The sequence below is a fragment of the Hemiscyllium ocellatum genome, unplaced genomic scaffold (genome assembly GCF_020745735.1).
Source record: "Hemiscyllium ocellatum isolate sHemOce1 unplaced genomic scaffold, sHemOce1.pat.X.cur. scaffold_296_pat_ctg1, whole genome shotgun sequence".
Lineage (NCBI taxonomy): Eukaryota > Metazoa > Chordata > Chondrichthyes > Orectolobiformes > Hemiscylliidae > Hemiscyllium > Hemiscyllium ocellatum.
In genome coordinates this window covers 788422-813246 of record NW_026868264.1, presented here as the reverse complement: position 1 = coordinate 813246, position 24825 = coordinate 788422, and the positions used below count along the sequence as shown (strand labels likewise).

Sequence of the window (24825 nt, the reverse complement as noted above, 5' to 3'; positions counted from 1 at the left end):
CTGGGCAGTTAAGAATCAACCACGTTGCTATAGGTCTGGAGTCCCATGCAGACCAGACCAGGTAAGGATGGCATTTTCCTTCCCTAAAGGTCATGAGTGAACCACATGGGTTTTTTCAACAATTGACAATGGATTCCTTGTCGTCACTAGATTATTTTTTCCAGATATTTATTGAATTCACTTTCCAAAATCTGCCGTGATGGGATTCAAACCCAGGTCCCCAGAACGTTATCTGGGTCTCTGGATTAACTGTCTCGTGATAATTTCACTCCATCATCACTGCCTCTTAGGAAATGAGGCAGGGTGAGTGACTGAGTTATCAGTGGGGCAGCACATCAGCACCAAAGATCCCACAGTATTGTGGCTCAGTGGTTAGCGCTGCTTCCTCAGCAACAGAGACCTGGGTTTGATACCAGCCTCAGGCAACTGTCTGTGTTGGAGTTGGCACATTCTCCCCAGTGTTTGTGAGGGTTTCCTTCGGATATTCAAATTTACTCCTACAGTCCAAAGATGTGTAGGTTAGTTGGATGAACCATGTTAAATTTCCCATAGTGTCCAGATGCAGTATATGAGGTTTTGGGATGTGCAGGCAAATCTCTGCCTGATGTAAAAAGATCGTTTTGAGGTCCTGGACAGAGCTCAGTGAGGTGTGGCTGAACGTTTTACATTTCCCGTGGCGGTAAGGGAAGGTCAAAGGTGTGGAGCATGTGTTGGTGGGAGGGTGTGGACCTAACAAGGGAGGTGCAGAGGGAATGGTCTCTGTGGAACGCAGATAGCGGTGGGGAGGGAAATATGTCTATGGTGGGGTCTGACTTTAGGTAGCAGAAATAAGAGGTTAATGCGCTGTATCTGGAGATTAGTGGGGTGGAAGATGAAGACCGCAGGGCTGTATTCTTTATTGTGGCTGGAGGGGTGGGGTAAAGGTGGAGGTGCGGGAAGTGGAGGGTATGTGTTGGAGGGCATTGTTGATCAAGTCAGAGGAAAGTTACGGTCCTTGTAGTAGGCCTTTCTGGGATGTCCTGGAATAGAATCCAAAGAGATTAAACAAATATATCACAGACAAAAGATTAACTGGACCAGAGAATAGGACCGCTTAAAGGTCAACAAGGCTGTCTATGGAATCACAGGGGGTGTGAAATATATGCAAATATTTCACGTCATTTTTACTGGAGAAGTATATGGAAGCTCGAGAGTTTGGAGAAATAAACAGTGATAACTTGAAAAGTGTCCATGTTACAGAGGAGGTGGGACTGGATGTCTTAAATCGCATCAAGGTGGATAAAGCCCTGGAACCTGATCAGGTGTATCCTGGAACTTTCTGGAAATCTAGGGAAGTGATTGTTGGGCCTCTCCTGAGGTATTTGTATGTTTGATAGCGACAGGTGAGGTGCCATTATTTTAAAAAAGGTGGTAAGGAGGGGCCATGGAACAAGAGAACAGTGAGCCGGAAGTCAGGCAGGCAAGTTGTTCGAATGGACAGGAATCCATCTATTTGGAAAGGTAAGGAATGATCAGGGAGAGTCACTGTGGCTTTGTACATGCACAATTGTGTTTCACTAACTTGAGTGAGTGTTTTGAAGTGACAAAGAAAATTGATTAAGCCAGGCGGTGAATGTTGTTTATATGGACATTCAATAAGGTTCCACAAAGCAGACTGGTTAGCAGGGTTAGATCACATGGAATGCAGGGAGAGCAAGCCATTACAAAACTACCTTGAAGGTAGGAGACAGAGGATGATGATTGAGGGTTGCTTTGCGGACTGGAGGCCTGTGAGCAGCAGTGTGCTGCAGGGATGGATATTGGGCCCTTAAATAAACGACTTGGATGTGAATATATGAGATATGGTCAGTAGGTTTACAGAAGACACCAAAATTGGAGGTGTAGTGGACAGTGAAGAAGGTTAGTTCAGAATACAACAGGATCTTGATCAGATGGGCCATTGGAGCAAGGAATTGCAGACTGAGTTCAAATTAGATAAATGTGAGCTGTTATATTTTGGAAAGGCAAATCAGGGCAGGACTTATGCATTTAATGGTAATGTCCTGGGGAACATTGCTGAACAATGGGACCTTGGAGTGCAGGTTCATAGTTCCCTGAAAGTAGAGTCACAGGTAGGCAGGGGAGTGAATGCAGCATTTGGTACGCTCCCCGTTATTGGTCAATGCATTGAATGCAGCTGTTGTGATGTCATATTGTGGCTGGACAGGGCACTGATGAAGCCCTTCTGGAATTCTGTTTTCAGTTCCAATCTTCCTGTTCTTGGAATAATGTTGAGAAACTTGAAAGGGTTCAGAAAACATTTGCAAGGACTTTCCTGGGGTTGGACGATTTGAGCTATTGGGAAAGGCTGAATAGGCTGGGACTATTTTCCCTGGAGATTTGGAGGCTGAGAGGTGATCTTATAAAGTCATGAAGGGCATGGATAAGGTGAGCAGTCAGGGACTTTTTCCCAAGTTCGGTGGCTCCAGAACGAGAGGGTACAGGCTTAAGGTGAGAGGGAAAAGATTTAAAGGGGATTTAAGGGGCATTGTGTTCATGTTGAGGGCATTGCAAGTATGGAATGAGCTGCCAGAGGAAGGGGTGGAGGCTAGTACAATTGCAGCATTTAAAAGGTGTCTGACTGGGGACTTGAAGAGGGAGGTTTTAGAGGGATAAGGGTGAACCGCTGGCAAATGGGACTCCATTAACGCTCTCCGTTAATGGTCAATGCATTGAATACAGAAGCTGGGACGTCATATTGTGGCTGGACAGGACGTTGATTAAGCCACTTCTGGAATTCTGTTTTCAGTTTGAATTTCCCTGTTCTGGGAAGGATGTTGTGAAATTTGAAAAGGTTTGGACAAGATTTACAAAAACGTTACCAGGATTGGAGGATTTGGGCTACAGGGAGGGGCTGAATAGGCTGGGGCTATTTTCTCTGGAGAGTCAAAGACTGAGAGGTGACTTCATTGAGATTTATAAAATCACGAGGCACGTGGATAAGGTGAGCAGCTGGCATCCTTTTTCCTCAGGTTAGGTGGGTCCAAAACTAGAGCACATGGGTTTAAGTTGAGAGGGCAAAGATTTAAAAGGGATCGAACTGGCAACATTTTCAAGCTGAGTGTGATGTGTGTATGGGAGGGGCTACCAGATGAAGTAGTGGAGGCTGAAAAATCACAACATTTAAAAGGCTTCCAATTGGGTACATGAATAGGAAGGGTTTTGATGGATACAGGCCAATAGATGGTAAATGGGAATCCATTAGTTTAGGATTCCTTGTTGGCACAGACGAATTGGACCGGAGGTCTGTTTCTTTGATCTTAATAAATTAAGATGCATTCTTCTCTTTTGTTTCGAGCTAGCTGAAGCACAGATAATTATCCTTGGAGCTGAGAAGGTGAAGCAGTGATTTTGACCTGGCGCAGATTTGGTTCCAAGGTCTTGAATTTGCAAAGAGAGAGAGGAATTGTTAACCCTGTCACAATTTTTAGTAACTACGTTCAAGTAATTGGCAAATAATACAAGGTGAAAATGTGAACACTATTTTACTCAGTAAGTTCTGAGCATCTGGAACAGTCTGAACGACACAGATTCAGCAGGTATTTTGAAACAGACTTGGAATTTTACTTTTTAAGGAAAGATTTGGGGGTAGTTGGGACATATATGCAACATCTGTAGAGGGAGAGAGGACAGCTCCAATGGGCTGAATAGCCCCCAGCCCCTGTGCTCTGTGATACTGCCCCATTCACTGTGAATGATGAAGCTCATCCCAGAGCAGAGAGAGGGAGGAGCTCACCTCTCAATCGGCGCCGGCTTGATTAACGGCAGCTCCAGACCAATAGGAGGAGAGTCTGTGTGGTCCTGCAGCCAATGGGAGTGAATGAGGGTGTGGCCAGCAAGACGACACCTGTCCATGAGCTGTGCAGGTGCAGTGTCACTGGGTGGGGGGTGGGAGAGACAGCAGGGACTGGGACAGAGGCTGCTGGACTGAATTACAAACTCCCGGTAAATTAAAACCAAAAGAACTGCAGATGCTGTAAATCAGAAACAACAACCAGGGGGTTCTGGAGAAGCTCAGCAGGTCTGGCAGCATCTGTGACGAGAAATCAGAGTTAACGTTTCAGATCCGGTGTCCCTTCCACAGAACAGATGTTACTGAGAAAAAAAAAGTCCGTTTATGTGCAGAAGATAGTGTGGGGGGATGGGGGCAAGATAAAAGGAGTAAAGGTGGGGATAGAGTGAGAAGAGCGGTTGGATAAAGGAGTGGATAACGATCTGACTGGGGGAGGGTGACTAGCTGTTAATGGAGACTATTAGTGGCTAACCATAGGTAGTGTGTAATGACAGGCTGTGACATGAGGTGGCTACGACATGAGGTTGTTAACCTGTGGTTAGCCACGAACTGTCTCCATTGTAAGCTGTTGCCCACCTATATCACTGCACGATTGGAGCTGCTGAGGACACAAACCTTTGGAATATCCTCCCTCACCCCTCTGTCCGCCTTAAAGATGTATCTAAAAATCGTTCTCTTTAATCAACGTTTCCATCATTCGTGAAACATTTTAGGAGATTTGTCAATGTGAAAGGCTCCATACAATGCAGGTAGTTGCTGTTATTGTCTGACATCAGAGAAACAGGGATGAGCCCTCTCTCTCTCTTCATACCTGATGAACAGCAGCAAAAGCAGGAAGCACTGAGCATGCTCCAGCCCACAATGGGCCTCGGATTATTGATGTCAGCGCAGGACCAATAAGAGTCGGGGGAACGGGGCTGGAGGACCAGGATGTGCCAGTTGTCCTTCAACCAATCGGAGTGAATGAGGGGCGGGACAATACTCAACCACGTGATAAACTCACTGACAGCACAGTGTTGTTGTGGCCAAGGCATTGGAATGTGTGAAGGTGCAGGGCAGGGAAAGGAAAGACATATTGACCAGGAAGAGAAGGAAATTTTCATGGTATGGCATGAGAGGCTTTACAGAACTTAGTGCACATTGTGAATCACAAATTTGAAAATCCCAAATTCTGCACCATTTTCCCTCCTTATAATGCATTTTGCACTCCCTGAAATAGCAACTGTGTTTCTCCCTCCACAGATCCCAGTGATCAGTGCCAAAGCCCCATTGCCTGTGGAGAGGGTGATGTTTGATTTCCCTGTCCAGCTGCAGTTCATGTGGTGAAGGTGCTCCCACAATGTGGTTGGGTAAGTGCTGTTATAGATTATTCACTCAGCAATATTGAAGAGTTGACAATGTATGTGCAAATCAGCAACAGTTTGTTTTTTTTAATCATGTTTATAATTTCACAGAAATACTATTGAAAAATTCTGGCATAAGGCCACAGATTGAGATACTAGGTCAAGTGATCAAAAGCATTGCCAAATGAGCAGGTTTTCGAGAACACCTTAAAAGCGGAAAGCAGGTCTCTGAGGGTTAGGTGGGAATTCCAGACAGTGTTGCCTTGGCAACAGTAGAAACAGCCAGACAGGTGAAGCAATGAATAAACACAAATGAGTTGTCAAGGTCTTGCAGGGTGTGTGGTGCAGGGAGACAGGGATGTTCACAGGGTGAGAATTTTAAATTGTTGCCTGTAAATAGGAGCCTTTCGATGGATCAACTAGTTTTGGTACAAGTGAGCACTTGGGCAGGAGGGTTTAAGATACTCTTGAGATTACATGTAAGTTGAATGTGGGAGGCTGGCCAAGAGTGTTTGGATAATTAAGTCTGGAGATAAATACTCGTCCATCCCTGCATTCAGTAAATGAGCTGAGACTAGGGTGGAGTTGGGTGATGTCACCAATGAAGAAAGTGTGTTTTTGGAGTTGGGCTCTTCCTCCACATCACCCCCACCTCCCTCCCCTCACCAAATCACAGGTATTGTTCCTTGTTCTGTCTGTCTGTCTTTTCTGGTTATGTCCTTCTCTCCCATTCTGCTACGAAGTAATATTTTGACCTCACCGTTGTTGGAAAAACCTACTCCATCCCCACTCTCCCATTCCTTTCTAAATTCCTTGTATGTGGTGTGTCCTCAAGGATCGATTCTTGGTCCCTCCTGTTTCTCACCCACATACTGTCAGGAGGTGACATCGTCCAAAAGCACCGTCTGAGGGTTCACATGTACACTGACAATGCCTAGCTCTCCCTCCCCATCATCCCTCTCCATTACTCAGTTATCAAACTGCTCATCACACTCCCACTACGCGATTGGCTGCAATTTCCTGCAACGGAACATTGAAATGGTTAAACCCATTGCCTTCAGTTGCTATTACAAATTCCTTTCCCTTACTGCTGAGCCCCTCCCTCTCCCTGGGAACTGTCTGAGGCAGAACTACACTCTTCACAATATTGCTCTCATATCTGTAACCCCAAGGTGACCTTCTGATCAGGTATCTACACAATCACAAACACCAGGAATTCCAATCTCTAAAACGTTGCTTCCCCCCCCCCCCCCCTTCACCCAGCTCCATTGCTACTGAAACCCCTGACCCGTGTTGATGTTGCCTTAAACTTGACGAATCTAAAACAGAACCTTGATTCCGTGACTATCCGAGTATCTGATTCCAGATCCCTCATGATGGGAAACATCCTCTCAGTATTTACCCTGTCAAACTCCTTAAGAATCCTGCATGTTACAATGAGATCACCTCTCATTCTTCCCAAATCCAGTGAGTAGAGTCCCAACATTTTCAGCCTTTTCTTAAAAGATAATCCCTACAAGCCAGGGATCATCCCAGTTAATCTTTTCTGAAATGCCTCAGATGAAATTATGTATTCCTTAAATAAAGGGACCAAAACTTCTGTCATTACTCCAGATGTGGTCTCACTCGCACTTTGTAAAGTTACTCTCAGGTATATACTCCAAACACTTACACTGAAAACTCCTTGTAATAAGAAACAACGTTCCATTCCCCATCCTGTTATAACTGTGTTTCCTACGCAATTACCCCTGGTCCCTTTGTGGTGCAGCTTTCGACAGTTTCCACCATTTACATAGCACTCTGTTCTTTTATTATCTCCTCCAAAATGAGCAACTTCACAATTTCCCAAATTATGCTCCATTTGCTAACTTGTTGCCCACTTCTCCAATGAATCCCTCTCTGTAAACTGTTTATAATCCTTTTGGAACTTTACCGTTCTGCCTTTTCTCAGAGATTTCCCGCTCATTCTTCTAAACATTTCCTGGGAGCACTGGGCAGTGGGAAGCAGTTGTTACCTTTTCAGAGAGACTCTTTGGAATGACTGGGAGGAGCTTGCTGCTCATGGGTCAGAATGGAGACAACTTGCCCATCGAGCTGCATGAGCCTTTCACCCCCCCCCCCCCCCCCCCGTCTAATTGATGAGGCACAGCAGCACGGAAGGAAAGAAAAGGAAGCACACATCCTGCTCTCCACATCGCACTGACTCTTGAAACATTGTGTCCCATGTGTCAAAGATCTGCCCTGTTCAGTCACATGAAGACCCAGTGTGGAAACTCACAGAAACCCATACAGATTTCCCCCTGAACTAACTGCTGACCCCCACAAGGGGTAATGTGTCCAGTCATCCTGGGCCAGGAGGAGGGGGTGGTGAGAGTTTCTTAAATGAACTGACAGTGACAGTTTTATAAACGTGTATTACAGGTGGACATTCAGATGGTAATCTCAGTAATTGTAACGTCAAACTGTGACAAAATTACTCAATTCATCAGGAGCTGGATATTCACATTGTGTGTGAGTATTGTATTCCAGCTCATTCCCATTTGCTGCATAAATGTCCTCTTTTGAATCACCCCACACTCTCAGTAGATCTCCCCCAAGTCTTCAATATGTGTCCTGTAATCCTTTTCTGATGAACTCATGAGTGTAAGGTGGATTATTCTAAATCTGTAAACCCCTCTGTCACAGGGCACCCGCAATTTCCTCTGCTACAAGGAGAACAATCTGTTTCCCCAAACCTGATTCCCCAATGTCTGTTTGCTCCCTATAAGGCACACATCAGGATTGTGTTGGAACATTCTCCACTTGCCTGCATCAGTGCAGCCCCCAACAATATTAAAGTGAACATCCTCCAGGACAAAGCACTGTGCCTGAGTGGTGTCCCATCCCCCACCTTCAGCATTCCCTCTCCCATCCCCAGGGTACAGTGGCATCACTGTGTAAAAGGGAAAGGCAGCATTGTCTGACCAGACCATAGGGCTGCTGTCTCATTAGGGAGAAATGTCTGGTGGTGGGTTTAACCTGAAGGTTACCACAGCCCAGGCAAGGGGAGAGGTTGAGAACAAGAGTCCATCTATTGTAGATGGATATTCTTGATATTTATTAACAGCACCCATGTCTCTGCAACTAAAATCCCCCATTCCTTGAACCATCCTGGTAAATCTCCTGTGCCCCCCCCTCAGGGACCCTGCCATCCTTCCCAATGTGTGGGTGATCTCTGGTTTGCACAGACCCAGCTGCTCTGTGTTCCTGTGGGTGATGTCATCATCGAGCAACAGTTGCATTGAACCTCACTGTCTGTAAGGGTGGGAGACACAGAAATCCCGGTAGCATTTGAGATGTATTTAGTGTGCACTTGCAATGCCATGATAGATGAGACTTTTCCACAATTATCGGAAAATAGATGAGGACAGTTAGGTGGTAGTTTTCTTTGTCACAGACCCGATGTACTACCAGAGCCTTTTTCTGTTCTGTAGACCGCTAAGATGTTTATTATAGGAATATGACAGGCTCCATTGGACTTCAGGTCAGAAAGGTGATACTAGAGTAGATGACATTATTGGCCGATGTTTTGGGAGGAAAAGGAGATTGAGAGGTTTAAGGAAGAATTCAGAAGCTCAGCACAGAATCGGAAAGGGCCGTCATCAAGTGAGAAATAAACATTGGGAATCCTGAAGGCTGGAAATAAAAAAGGCACATATAGCAGAGCTTTGAGAGACTGGAGGGGATTAGAGATAGGGAGAGTAATGAAGCTGGAGGAGATGAAAGTTGGAGAGGATTCTGAGGATTGAGGATGTTACAGAGATAGAGATATTTCTGATAGACTTTTTTGAGTTTTGAGGCTGGAGAGGAATTATCGAGATAAGGAAGAGTTGTAAGACTGGATGAGGTGGCATTGACGGGGAGTTCCGAGCATAGAGGAATTTACAGAGATAACGAGCGATAGAGTCAGAACGTTATACAGCACTGACACACACCCTGTGTTCCAACCAGTCCGTGTCAACCATAAATTCGAACTGAACTAATCGCATCTACCTCCACTTAGTCCAAATCCATCCAAGCATTCCCTATCGATATACAGGTCCAAATGCTTTTTCCTCTTAGAATCCCATTCCCCTACCGTTTTACTCTACATTTACCCCTTACTAATTCACTAAACCCAATCATCCCTGAACACTATGGGCAATTGAGGACTGCCAGTTCACCTACCCTGTACATCTGTGGCTTGTGGGAGAAACGGGAGCACCTGGAGGAACTCACGCTGACACGGGGAAGCATATCCAAACTCCACATGGACAGCCACCCAATGCAGGAATTGAACCTGTGTCCCTGGCAGCAGTGCTAACCATTGAGCCACTGTGCCACCCTTAAATTGTAATTGTATTCACAGCTACCACGTCCTCTGCTAGTTTATTCCACATGTGAATCACTCTCTGTACAAAAACAAAAAGTAAAATCCGGAACGTCTTTTTAGGGTCTTCCTTTTCTCACCCACTCTTGAATCGCGCCCCTCCTGGAAAGGGCACCTGCTGTTCACATTACCTATACTCTTCAGGATTTTATAAACCTCCAATAAGGTCACCCCTCAGCCTCCTACACCCCAGTGAAAGAGGTCCCAGCCTACCTAGCCTCTCCTTATAACCGAAAGCATCCGTTCCCATCAACATCCTGGTAAATCTCTTCTGAACCCTCTCCGACTTAATAACATCTGTCCTATAACAGCACAACCTGAACTGAGCACAGTATTCCAGAAGAGGCCTCACCAACATCCTGTACAACCTCAATGTAATGTCCCAACTCCTATACTCAAAGGTGTGAGCAATGAAGGCAAGTGTGCTATACATCTTCTGAACAACCCTGTCTACATGTGACATAAACTGCAAAGATCTGAACCCCGAGGTCTCTTTGTTCTATATCACTATGCAAGGCCCGACTTTTAATCAGTGTAAGTCCTGCCCTTTTATCAAGATGAAATATTTGGCATTTATTCCAATCCAGAACATCCTTCTAGTATAAAGGCAATAGAAGTATACTTAAGAGGAAAATCAGTAAGGCAAAAAGGGGACAGGACACAGTTTTGGCGAATAGGGTAAGGACAATCCAAAGGGTTTTTATAAATACATTAAGAGCAAATGGGTTACTAGAGACAGAATAGGGCTCCTCAAGGATCAGCAAGGCAGCCTGTGTGTGGATCTGCAGGCGATGGGGTGGGGAGGGGATACTAAACAAGTATTTTGCATCAGCATTTACTGTGGAGAAGGATATGGAAGATATAGAATGTTGGAAATCGATGGTGACACCTTGAAAAATGTCCATATTACAGCGAAGGTGGTACTGGATGTCTTGGAACGCAGAAAGGTGGATAAATGCCCAGGATTTCATCAGGTGTGTCCTAAAATTCTGTAGGAAGCTAGGGAAGTGATTGCTGGGCCCCTTGCTGAGATTTTTGTATCAGCGATAGTCACAGCTGAGGTGCCAGAAGACTGGGGGTTGGTTAATATGATGATACTGTTTAATGAAGGCGGTTTGGACAAGCCCGGGAACTACAGACCTGTGAGCCTGATGTTGGTGCCAGACAAGTTGGAGGGAACCCTGAGGGACTGGATTTGCATGTATTTGGAAAAGCAAGGACTGATTAGGGATAGTCAGCATGGCTTTGTGTGCGGGAAATCATGTCACTTACTTGACTGAGCTGTTTTATGAAGAAGTAAGAAAGTGGATTTTTGAGGGCAGAGCGGTAGATGGGATCTATATGGACTTCAGTAAGGCGTTCGACAAGGTTCGCCATGGAAGACTAGTTAGCAAGATGAGATCTCACCATACGAGAACACGGAGAACTAGCCATTTGGAATATAGAACTGCCTCAAAGGTAGAAGACAGAGGGTGTGGTAGAAGGTTGTTTTTCGGACTGGAGGACTGTGACCACTGGAGTGCCACAAGGGTCGGTGCTGGGTCCACTACTTCTCATCATTTACATAAATGATTTGGATGTGAACATAGGAGGTATTGTTAGTAAGTTTCCAGGTGACACCAAAATTGGAGGTGTCGTGGGCAGTGAAGAAGGGTACCTCAGGATTCAATGGGATCTTGATCAGATGGGGAAATGGGCTGAGGAGTGGCAGATGGAGTTTAATTTAGATAAATGTGAGGTGCTGCTTTTTGGAAAAGCCTAGCAGGACTGATAGACTTAATGGTCAGGTCCGAGGGAGTGTTACTGAGCAAAGTTTCCTTACAGTGCAGGTTCATAATTCCTTGAAAGTAGAGTCGCAGGTGGATAGGATAGTGAAGGTGATTGGTATGATTTACATTATTGGTCAGAGCAGTGAGTACAGGAGTTGGGCAGTCATGTTGTGGCTGTACAGGACATTGGTTTGGCCACTCTTACAATATTGAGTGCAATTCTGTTCTCCACCTATCAGAAGGATGTTGTGGAACTTGAAAGGTTCAGAAAAGATTGGTGGCAGAATATTCTTTAAAGGGTATAATAACCAGTGGGAGGTCATTGGACATTGGTACCAATGACACAGGAAGAGAAAAGATAGGTCCTGATGAGAGAATATAGCAATTAGCTGGAATAGATGGAATATAAAAAAGTAGATACTCGGTCGTAATATCTGAATTACTCCCAATGCTACATGCTAGTGAGAGTAGGAATAGCAGGATGGAGGAGATGAATGATTGGCTAAAGATCTGGTGTAGGGCAGAAGGATTCACATCTTTTGGTCATTGAATTCTCCTCTGGAGTAGAAGTGACTTGAATAAGAAGGATGGATTGTCCCTGAATTGGAAGGTGACTAATATCCAGGCAGGGAGATTTGCTAGTACTACTCGGGAGGCATTAAACCAGTGAGGGAGTGGGGGTAAAACCTAAAGAGATAGTGAGAAAGGAGGTAAGTCTGAGGCTGGTACAGTTCAGAAATCAAACAGTCAAGGCAGAACGCGGTAGAACCGAGCAGTTACACTGCATTTACTTCAATGCAAGAGGCCTGACAGGGAAGGCAGATGCGATCAGGTTATGGTTTGAACATGGGACTGGGATATCATCGGTATTATAGAAATATGACTCAGGGATGGATGTGACTGGCAGCTGTATGTTCCAGGGTATAGATGCTATAGGAAGGATAGAAAGGGGGACAAGAGAGGAGGACGAGTGGTGTTTTTGGTTAGGGATAGCATTAGAGTTGTGCTTGGGGACGATATTCATGGAGTAAGTTCAGTGAAATTATTTGGATGGAACTGGGAAATAAGAAAGGATTGATCACCTTATTGTTAATATCTGCGTGTGTTTCATCTGATTGCTCTGGTTTCCTCCCACTATGTAAAGATGTGCAGGTTAGGTGGATTATCCAGGCTGAATTACCCACAGTGTTCAGGGATGTGCAGGTTAGGTGGATTATCCAGGCTGAATTACCCACAGTGTTCAGGGATGTGCAGGTTGGGTGGATTATCCAGGCTGAATTACCCACAGTGTTCAGGGATGTGCAGGTTGGGTGGATTATCCATGGGAAAGGCAACATTACATGGGTAGGGTGGGAGTCTCTGAGGGTCAGTGCGGATGTGATGGCTGAATGACCTGCTTCCCCACTGTCTGGATTCTCTGATAATTATAATAGTTTTAAAATAGTTCCAAAAAAGAATAGACCAGATCTAAAAGTTGCTGTTCTAAATTGGATAAAGGTGCATTGTGATTGAACAAGATAAAATCTTTCAATACTTCTTTGCTATTCCCAGGTAAAGGGACGGCTGAAAAGTGGGAACGTAACATAAGGAATATGAGCAGGAGGAGGCCATCTGGCCCCTCCAGCCTGCTCTGCCATTCAATAAGATCAGGGCTGATCTCAGCTCCACTTTACTGCTCTCTCCCATAACCTTTAATTCCTTTCCTGTTCGTAAATCTACATTTTGACCTAAAGACATTCAAGATGAAAGTCTCAACTGTTTCAATCAGCTGGGAATTCCACAGATTCACAACCCTTTAGCTGAAGAAGTTTCTCCTGAACTCAGTCCTAAATCTGATACCCCCTTATTTTGTCGCTATGCACCATAGTTTGTCCAGTCCACAGTGGAAATGACCTCCCTGCTTCTATCTTATCTACTCCCTTCATAATTTTATATTTTTCCTATACAATCTCCCATTATTCTAAATTCCAATGAGGATCATGCCAGTTTTGTCAATCTCTGCTCAGAAGGCAACCCTTTCAACTCCAGACTCAAACTAGTGACCTGCTCTGCACCCCCTCCAGCGCCATTACATCCTTCCTGAAGTAGGGGACGAAAACCTGTACACAGTACTCCAGGTGTGGCCTCACTAGCCCCCTGTATAGCTGCAGCATAACCATCCCTCTAGCAATGAAGGACAATATTCCCTTCACTGCCTTAATTACCTGCTGTACCTGCAAACCAGCTTCCTGTGATTCATGCACAAGGACACCCAGCTCCCTCTGCACAGCAGCCTGCTGCATGTTTTCACCATTTCATCATCCAGTTTGTTGTTAGTCCGACCAAAATGGATGACCTCACATATCCCAACATTGTCCTCCATCTGCCAGACCCTTAACCACTCAATTAACCTCTCTGTATCCCTGTGCAGACTGACAGTGGCCTCTGCACACATTGCTCTACCACTCATCTTAGTGTCGTCCACTTTTCATGAATCCATGCTGTGTCTGCTCGATGAGACAATTTCTATCCACATAGCTCACTATTTCTTTCGTGAGAGATCAGACATTTTCCCCACTACAGAAGTTATGCTAATACGTCCATTTTAAAATATTGGCATCACATTTGCAGCTTTCCAATCTGTTAGAACCGTCCCAGAGTCAGCAAATTTTAGTGAATTATCACGAGTGTATTTGCTATTTACCCACTGCCATTCCTTACAGTCCCCGGGGATGCATTCCATCACGGCCAGGAGACCCATCTACCTTTCGGCTGGTATCTTTCCCAGCACTGCCTCTTTACCGAGAATGATTGATTGTTTCTCTGTCTTCATCTGCTGTTGCCCCATAGGCCTGAGACAATGAGTATATAGACTGTATGTTCCTGTTAAGGCCAAGACTGGGAGGTGTAAGGAATGCTGCCTGTCAAGAGGAATTGTGGCTCTGGTCAAGAAAATGAAGGAGGGATATGGCAGGTACAGACAGCTGGGTTTGGGTGAATACCTGGAGGAGTATAGGGGCGGTAGGAGTATACTCGAGGGAAACTAAGAGGGCAAAAAAGGGAACGAGAACTTTGTGAAATGAGTTTGGGGAAAATCCAAAGAGATTCTAGAAATACACTAAGGACAAAAGAGTAACCAGGCAGAGAATAGGGACCCTGAAAGATCAACAAGGCGGTCTATGGATCTGCAGGAGGCAGGAGAGATACTATCTGCGTATTTCATGTCCGCTTTTACTGAAGGAGGATATGGAAGTGAGAGAGTTTGGAGAAATAAATAGGGATAACTTGACAAGTGTCCATATTCGTTCAGAGTCTCTGGAACTTGTATAATGCATCAAGATTGATAAATCCCTGATACATGATCAGGTGAATCCCCGAACTTTGTGGGAAGCTAGGGAAGTGATAGTTGGGTCCCTCGCTGAGATATTTGTATCACCGAGGTGCTGGAAGACAGGTGCCATTATTTGAGAAAGGTGATGAGGAAAGGCCAGGGAACAATACACTGGTGAGCCTGGAGTCAGGCAAGTTGTTGGAAGGGCTTCTCCGGATAGGATTTAGATGTAATTGGAAAGGTAAGAAATGATTAGGGACAGTCAGCATGGCTTTGTGCATGGAAATCACTAACTTGGACTTCAGAAAGACATTCAAGGTGGAAGGACTAGCTATTTGGATATAAAATTGGCTGTAAGGTTGGAGACAGAGGATAGTGGTGAAGGGTTGCCTTCGGACTGGAGGCCTGTGATGAGCAATATGGTGTAAGGATCGGTGCAGGGTTCACTGCTTTTCATCATTTATATCAATGATGACTATGTGAAAATAGGAGCTATGGTCAGTGACTTTACACAGGCACCAAAATTGGATCGGGAAGAAGGTTACCTCAGAGTAAAATGGGACTTCAATCAAATGGGCTGGGGAGTGGCAGATGGAGTGAATTCAGATAAATGTGAGGTGCTGCATTTTGGAAAAACAAATCAGGGCAGGACTTATACATTTAATGGGAAGGTCCTGGGGAGTGTTGTTGAACAAAGAGACTTGAGGTACAGGTTCATAGTTCTTTGAAAGTGGAATCTTGGATAGGCAGGATAGTGAAGGAGGCGTTTGGTGTACTTGGTCAGTGCATTGAGTATTGGAGTTGGGACATTGTTTTGCAGCTCTACAGGACATTGATTCAGCCCCATTCACTGTGAGTGATGAAGCTCATCCCAGGGCAGAGCCACAGACATACACAGCACGGAAACAGACCCTTCAGTCAAACTCCTCTGTGCCGACCAGATATCCTATCCTCATCTATCTATTTATCCCATCAATGCCTCCCATGATTTTATAAACCTCTGAGGTTACCCCTCAGCCTCCCACACTCCTGGGAGGGTCCCACCACTCATGTCACAATGGGGCCTGGCTGATTGACGGCAGCTTCAGACCATTAGGAGACTAGGTGTAATCCTCCAGCCAATGGGAGTGAATGAGGGGTGTCGCCAACAGGCCAGCATGTGACCATGAGCTGTGCAGGTGCAGTGTCCCTGGGCAGGGGTTGGGAAGAGACCCAGTGAGTGTGAAGGGAGTGGGAGAGAAATGGAGTTAGTGTGGACTGGGAGGGTTTATAAACTCATGATGTAGGCTGCTAGACCTGAATTAGAAACTCCCAGTAAATGAAAACCAAAAGAACTGTGGATGCTTAAATCAGAAACAACAGCTAGAAGATACTGGAATAGCTCAGCAGGTCTGGCAGCATCTGTGAAGAGAAATCAGAGTTAATATTTTGGATCCGCTGACCCTTCCTCAGAACTGATGTGACTGAGAAAAAATGTCAGTTTATATGCAGAAGGTAGGGGTTAAGGAGTAAATGTGATAGGTGGTGATATAGTCCAAAATGAGATACAGGAGCAATTGGACAAAGGAATGGATAATGATCTGGCTGGGGGAGGGTGAATAGATGTTAATGGAGATTGTTAGTGACTAACCATAGGTAATGTGTAATGGCAGGCGATGTAATAACAAGGCCTGGTGTGTGGGGTGGGGGACTATGGTGCGAGGACATGGGAGACTTAGGACCTAAAATTAATGAGTTCCATTTTAAGGTCAGAGGCCTGAAGGGTCCCCAAGTACAAAATGAGGTGTTGTTCTTCCAGCTTATGTTAAAGTTTGGCGCAGGAGAAGCACAGCAGGTCAGACAGTATCCAAGGAGCAGGAGAATTGACATATTGGGCCTAAGCCCTTCAGCAGGGATGTGAGAGTGGGGAAGAGGACTGACAGATAATAGCATTTGTGTGGGGCTGGCGGGAAGGTAGCTGGGAAGGCGATAGGAAGATGCTGGTGGAGGGTAATGTTGAGAGGGTGGAGTGGGATAATTGCGAAAGAAGATGGACAGGTGGGACTGTTCAAGAGGGTGGTGCTGAGTTGGAGGGCTGGATCTGGGATAAGGTGGGGGAGAGGAAATGACGAAACATTGATTCAGTGGTTAAAGGGTCCCAAGATAGAAGATGAGGTTTTCTTCCTCCAGGAGTCATGTAGCTAGGATTTTGTGGTGGAGGTGGCCCAGGACATGCATGTTCTTGGCAGAGTGGGAGGGGGAGTTGAAATGGTTAGCCACAGGACAGTGGGGTTGGTTGGTGTATGTCTCCCAGAAAAGTTCCCTGAAACATTCTGCAAGTTAGCGTCCTGTCTCCCCGTTGTAGAAAGCAATGAAAACAATAGATGAGGTTATTCAATGTACAGGACAATCTCTGCTGGATGTGGAAGGGACCTCTGGTGTCTTGGATGGAGGTGAGGGGAAGGTGTGGGCACAGGTTTTACACCTCTTGCAATGGCAGGCAAAGGTGTTGGAAGTGGAGGGTGGGTTGGTGGGGAGCATGGATCTAATGTGGAAGTCACGGGAATGGTCTCGAGGAATGCTGAAAGGGGTGTGGAGGGAAAGATATCTGTTGGTGGGATCTGATTGTCGGTGGTGGAAATGGCAGAGGATGATGTGTTGTATCTGATTGAAAATTGAGGACTTGGGGGTTCTATCCTTGCTGCGGTTGGAGAGGTGGGGTTCAAGGGCAGAGGTGCAGGAAGTGGTGGAGATACACTGAAGGGTATTGTTGACCACATGGGAGGGGAAATTGCCGTCCTTGAAATACAGGGCCATTTGGTGTGTTCTGGAGTGTTCGGCATCAAGCTTCCCTGGAACACTGCATTAAGAATGAGACAGATGTTGGCCAGGGAACAGGCTCGTGTGTTAAAGTGGCAGGCAACTGGAAGCTCAGGGTCTGCTTTGGTCTGAGAGGGAGCACAGATTTGTCCAGATTGCACTTTGTCTCTTTGTAGGGACTGTCAGATTTAGTCCCAATCACCCACTTCATGATGCTCACCTGTAAACTCCTTATTTTCAATTCCCTGCAACTCTTTATGAAGTCAAATTCCAGTACCTTTTTAGGTGGAATGTTCCAGATTCAAACTGTCTGTTCACCCAGAAACTGCTGAGGTCCATGTTGACTCTGGGGTTACAAAGGATTGAATTGAAAGATGAGGTGCTGTCCCTGAGCTCCCATTGAGATGTATTGGAACAGTACAGGAGGCTGAGGGCAGTGTAGGGGTGAGCAGACAATGACAATGACAGGGCTGCACTGTGAGGGCTGCTTGGCTCAATGAGAGTGTTTTGGAGTTGGGTGTAAACAGAGCGAGGTGGGACAGGGAGAAGGTGAAGCTGAAACTCCGTTTTGTTTCAGCCCATTCAGAAATTCACATGGTCCCAAAGGGAACAGCCAGTTTGTAAGCGATACCTGTGGAGATTTTGTAACCATTTTTAAGGTATAACATATCAGCTTAAGTAAAGAATACAGGATTTTTATTACATGTTTGAAGTTGGAAGGGGTCATATAAATATAAAATGAGGAAATAGACTACTAATCTATGAGAGACTGTTGACAGGAGACTCCCCGTATGTTCTCTCTTGTACAATGTTGATAATGTAAAATGTGCAGTGTCCCTGACAGCTGTGTGTGCAGGAAATGTGCCATCAGCAGCTACTGGGAAACTGCTTTTCAGACCTGGAGCTGTGCGTGGACTCGCTGTGGAGCATCTGCAATACTGAGAATGTTATGGACAGCATGTTCAGTGAGTTAGTCACACTGCAGGTGAGGGTTACACAGGCAGAAAGGGAATGGGGGACCATCAGATCAAGTAAAAGGCTCAGGAAGGAAGTGCAGGAGTTCCCAGTGGTTATTCCCTTCCCAAACAGATAATGTATACTGCTTGGGATTGTGTGTGTGTGTCGGTCTCAGGGGAAATCAGCAACAACCAGGTTCATGACACTGTCGATAGCTCTGCTGCCCAGAACGGGAAGAAAGAGAGTGACAGGGGATTCAACAGTCAGGGTTACAGACAGGCACTTCTATGGCCACAGCCATGAATCCAGGATGGTATGTTATCTCCCTGGTGATAGGATCCGCGATATCATGGTGCAGCTACAGGATATTCTGGAGCTGGAGGGTAAACAGCCTGTGGTTGTACAACACCTGATACCAATGACATAATGAAATAAAGGGATGAGTGGTTGAAAGCTGGATATTGGGAGAGCAGGGACACATTATAATGCAGCTCCTGAAATGTAATGATGTCAGACTTGCTCCCAGTGCCATATGCTAGTGAGAGCAGGAATAAGAGGGTAGATCAGCTGGATGTGTGGCTGGAGAAATGGTGTACCATGGAAGGGCTTAGATTCTTAAGGAATTGGGACCTGTACCAGCCTGACTGGTTACCCCTGTGCAGAGCTGGGTCAAATCTCCTGGAGGGTGGGGATGGGGGGAGCGCTATTGCCAGTTCCATTGGTGAGGTATTAACTAGTCTGGCAGGGGGATGGGATCTGAAGTGTCGGGTTAGATGGGTCAGATTCAGGTCAGGGAGTGGGACGTAGAATATTAGTGATGTAGTCAGCGACTCCGAAAACCAAAGGAAAGGAGGATTAAACGAGGATTGAGTCCCTCGTCATCCATCAGTCCTGCAGAGTCAACAAAATCTGGAGCTGTACAGCTCTCTGTCTCCATGTGCTTCAGCAAAATGCTGGAAATCTGCAACAAAACCAAGAAGTGCTGGAGATCCCCAGCAGGACGGGCAGCATCTGAAATGGTGACACCTGCAGGAAACATTGCAGCCTTGGTCATCTTTTTCACTGTCCACTAAACCTCCAGTTTTGGCGTCATCTGCAGAATTACTAATACCTCCTATGTTTACATCCAAATCATTGATATAAATGATGAAAAATAGTGGATACAGAACCAATCCTTGAGACACTCCACAGGCCTCCAGTCGGAAAAGCATCCCTCCGCCACCACTCTCTATCTTCTACTTTTGAGCCTGGTCTGTACTCAAATAGCTGGTTTCCGCTTTATTCCATGAGATCTAACCTTGCTAACCAGTCTCCCATGAGAAAGCTTGCTGAACGCCTTACTAAAGTCCACGTTGATCATGTCGACCAGGCTGCTCTCATCAATCATTTTTGTTACTTCTTCAAAAACCATTCTATCCCCTGGAAAACATAACAGTTACAGCACCAGAGTAATCAGCCCACCGTGTCTGCGTAGATCATGATGCCATTCCAAACTAATTCCATCTGCCTGTAACATGATCCATATCCCTGACAACCTATGCCTGCTTATGTGTCTGTCCAAATGCCTCTTAAACTGTGATTGTTTCTGCTTTTCCCATCTCCCAGGAGAATACATTATAGTCATTTATCGACATCTGCACAAGACACTTGTCAGACACAACTCCCTTTAAACTTGCTCAGATGTTGTTGGAAACGCTTAGCAGGTCATACAGCATCTGTGAAGAAAAATCAGTTAAAGTTTCCGGTCTGGGCACCCTTCCTCAGAAATGTTAACTCTAATTTCTTTTCACAGATGCTGCTAGACCTGCTGAGCTTTTCTAGAAACTTCTGATTCTCTTCCTGGTTTACAGCATCTGCAGTTGTTTTGGTTTTCATATCCTTTAAACTTTGCCCTCTCCTCTAGAATTTGTCATTTCCAAAAAACTTCACATTATTCGTTTGGACTCCCCTGCCCTGGGAAAAAATAAACCATGACTAGTCACCGATCACTGCTCCTCATAATTTTATAAAGTTCGATAAAGCCACCTAAAGTGTCCAGTGATTCAGGGAAATAGCCTCAGCCTATTCAGCCTCTCCCTATGGTTCAAATGTTCCAATACTGGCAACACCCTGGTAAAACCTTACTGAACTCTTGCCAATTTCCCAACATCTTTCCTATAGCAGGGAGACTGGAATTCAAAGCAGTGGACATTCCAAAAGTGGCCGAGCCAATAAACTGTGCAACCGAAACATAATCTCCCAACTCCTATACTCAATGCACTGCCCAATAACAGCTAGCATACCGCACACCACCTTCACCGACCTGTCTACCTTCAACCACACCTTTCAAGAAACTATCAACCTACACTGCACGGTCTGTTTGTTTGTTAACACTTCCCAAGAACTTGCCATTAAGAGGTTGAGTCCTATTCTGGTAACATCTTTCTGAAATCAGGGAGACTGCAATTGAATGCAGTATTCTAACAGTGGCCTGACCAGTGCCCTACTCAGCCACAACGTGACCTCCTAACCCTATACTCAGTGACAGAATCCCTACAGTGTGGTAGCAGGCCTTTCGGCCCATACCAACCATCGGAACAGCATTCCACCCTAACTCTGTAACCTACCATTACCCAAAGCTAATCCAGCTAACCTGCACGTCTTTGGATTTGTGGGAGGGAATTAAGAGCACCCAGAGGAAGCCCACGCAGACACACAGGGAGAATGTGCAAACACCACACAGACAGTGGAGTCGAACCAGAGTCCATTTATTGATCAGCATGTTACAAATGCCATGTTCAGCACCTGATCTCCCTGAAACTCTACAGAAACTATGCAGTTGTTCTGTGACCTTCAGATGGAATTAAGCTGAGGAGGAGAAAACAGGAAAAGGGTTGAGTTGTAGATCTAAAAAATAACTCTCCATCTTCCCCCTCTGTGTTCCTCCGTCTCCTCCCACTCTGTCTGTTCCCCCTCTCTATTGGTCAGCCCTTTCTTGGTCACCGCCATCCCTGTCGCCCCTCTCCCCACCCCCGATCATTCTGTCCCCCTATCTGTCAGTCTGTCGCGCCCTCAGTCTTTCCCCCTCTCTGTCAGTCGCTCCCCCGTCGGTTGCACACCCATCTTTTCCCTCCCCTCCCTCCGTCGGTTGCACCCCGCTTGGTCTGTTCCCCCTCTCTGTTGGTCGCCCCCCCAACCGTCAGTCACCCCCTCTGTTCCCCCATCTGTTCCCCTCCCCTCTCAGCCCACTTTCTGTCCTCACCCATTTCTGTCCCACCACTCTCGATCCACCCACCCTCTCTGTCCCTCCGCCCACCCCCTCCCAGTCCCCTAGTTTCGTACTCCCCACTGCAGGGAAAATATCTTCTCTATTTATCCTATCCATGCCGGCCTGATTTTAAAAATCTCTTTCAGGTCACCGTTCAGCCTCTGATGCTCCAAGGAAAGCAGCCTATCCAAACCTGGCAACATCCTATAATTATTTTCTGACCCCTTTCAAGTTTGAGAACATCCATCTGATCGGAAGGAGACCAGAATTGCATGGAATATTACAAAAGTTGCCGAATCAATGTCCTGTACAGCCTCAGTATGACCTCTCAATGCTGTGACCAATAAAGGCAAGCAGACAAACTGCCGCCCTTCACTATTCTATCTACTTGCTACTCTACTTTCAAGGAACTATGAACCTGCACTCCAAGGACTCTTTGTTTAGCAGCACTCCCTAGGAACTTACTATTAACTGTATAAGTCCTGCTAAAGTATGTTTCGTGATGTTTAACTTCTCAAATTGGACTGGAGTTTAATATTCTGGAGAAATGTCAAATAAATCGCATTTATCCCATTCTGCAGAACTTAGTCCATCGCCCTGCACGTTCCAACATTTCAGTTCCATCCACGTACTTTTATTCAAATGTAATGCTGGTAACTGCCTCTGTCACCCCATCAGTGAGATCCTGCTCTCCACCATTTCTGTGGGAAATACATTCTCCTTTCCCCTTTTTTTCTGAGAATTATCTTCAATCTAAAACTTCTAGTTCCTGATGGCTCTGTTAATGAATAGCTGCTTCCTATCCATTCTACCTGGATTCCTCAGCATTTTATCACATCAATTTAATCTCAGTTCATCTTCCTTGGAAACCCCCCACCCCCCAACCTATCCAATCTTTCCTCAGAGCAGAAATTCTCCAATCAGAGAAACATTCTGATCAATCTTCTCTGTCCCCTCTCTGGTGTGATCACATCAATCCTGGAATGTGGGGACAATGAGTGAGTGCAGTACTTTCGCCTTGGTCAAACTAGTGTTCCAGTGTCACTTCTGTGTTCTTGTGGTTGTTGCTGATACAAGAAGTGTCCTGGTTTTCCCACATGGAACTGGATGTGCACTCCATGGGACTGGGATTCCCTACCGTGTGTGTATTTGTTAACTAATCCTAAATTAACTTCACATTAAAACAGAATTATCAGATACCCACCAATAAATTTCTTCCATTATACTCAAATCACCTTACTTTTAATATCTCTTTAAAATTATTACTAACACAACAGGCTTTAATTTGCTGAATAAGTATTCAGGTATCTTCACTGTTACAATCACTTGAAGATTATCTTTACCTTCAGCTACACGTGGTGAATTGAACACTGATTGTAAACATATTAATATCAAATGGACTTCAGTTTTATGATGATTAATCCAGTCTGACATTCTTGTTGATTAATATCTTGGAGAGAACTGTCTTCAGGACTCCAGCTGTCCTTTGTCTTCAATCACAACTGGTTGTGGCTGGACTACAGATCTTAGATCTGTTCCGTTGTTTACTGGATTGCTTCGCTCTGTCTATCACTTGCTGCTTATGCTGTTTGGTAACTTCATCAGGTGAACACCCCATTTTTAGGTATTCATGCTGCTGTTACTGCCATGCCCTCCTGAATTCTCTCAGTTGAATGAGGGCTGATCCTCTGGTTTGATGGAAGGAGGGAAGTTGGGGAATATGCTGGGCCGTGATTCTGTAAGCTTTGTTGGAGTACGACTCTACTGTTGTTGGAAGGCAAGAGCTAAACTCTTGCACTGTAAACCCGATGTACAAGAAGCTACATGCAGTATCATGAACACTGACAGTCCAAGACATGAAATACGAGCAACACTGTACAATGATGCAGGATCACAACTGCAGCAAGGGGAGTTTAAGATCCAACTTGACATAGGAGTAGGGAAAGAAGCAGCTGATCAGATTGTCTCATTCATAGTCACAAAGAAACTCTGTGAGATTATTGTACTGTTGGGGTGAGGATGGAGGAGGTTGGGGGATGAGGAGCTCTTCAAAGGAAACTAATCTGCCTGAGAGTTAGGGATCGACTTTATTGCTAGGTATTTAACAGAAAGCTAATTGAAACTGTTTTTATCCCCAAAAGATAACAAGACCGATGCTGTTTCCAATCATGATCAGAAACAAACCTCAGAATACACATGGTTCATAGATGGATGTCAATAGCCCATCAACATCCAACTCCTGCAATTATTCAGCAAATGTATGTGTGATTAACCAGTCCTGATGTCAGTCCTGATGTACCAGAAAATCGCTGTTTACTCTGTGCAGATGGGCAGTGATGTGGGGAAGTATTGGCCGAGTGATATTGTCGCTGGACAGTTAGTCCAAAGCCCCAGATAAACTTCTGGAGACCTGAGTTCAAAGCCTACTGCTGCAGATGGGTGAATTTGAATTAAATTTTAAAAACTCGGGAATTTAAGAGTCTCATGATGACCATTAATCGATTTTCCGAAAAACCCATCTGGATCACTAATGCCCTTTCAGGAAGGAAGCTGCCATCCTTACCTGGTCTGGCCTACATTGTGACTTCAGACCCACAACAATGTGGTCGACTCTTACCTGCCCCCTGGGCAATTAGGGATGGGCAGGAAATGCTGCCGGGCCAGCGACACCCTCATCTTGTGAATGAATAAAGGAAAATAAAAGTCTCTACCCAGTGTGAATCTGCATGTTCAATGATGTTGTGAACATTTCCAAAGCTAAGTTCTCGATATGCAAAACTTTATGAACTGCCAAAACCGTTGTTCATTACTTGGTGTGAAAAAGAGAAAAAAAATCAACCAATATATTTAGCTTGTTTACTTCAAAGAAAATAGCAATTTCTTCAAATCAATTCAGTGACTGCATTTTCTTCATCAGTGAACCATTCCAGTAAGTCTGTACTCCACACTCTGAAGATCACTCATATCCTTCATTGTTGATGCCTATTTTGTTCCACAAATCCTAAAGACACAAGTAGCTTTATTATTGGGCAGCAGGCGAGAGTTTCAAAGCGTTTCTAAGGTGCCCCAGTGTCGACTTTAGATTAGATTACTTACAGTGTGGAAACAGGCCCTCCGGCCCAACACGTCCACACCGACCCGCCAAAGTGCAACACCCATA

At 45.3% G+C, this 24825-nt stretch overlaps 1 long non-coding RNA gene across 2 annotated transcripts; it reads left to right on the top strand.

Annotated features, from left to right (window-relative positions):
* On the top strand, positions 1 to 24386 carry LOC132812740 (uncharacterized). Of its 2 annotated transcripts, none has more exons than XR_009643770.1 (3): positions 1 to 61; positions 5075 to 5181; positions 23807 to 24386. It is a non-coding gene; the product is annotated as an uncharacterized LOC132812740 (long non-coding RNA). The 2 variants fall into 2 exon arrangements; XR_009643769.1 differs by lacking the exon at positions 23807 to 24386 and adding an exon at positions 21812 to 22238.
* Positions 24387 to 24825: the final 439 nt, after the last annotated feature.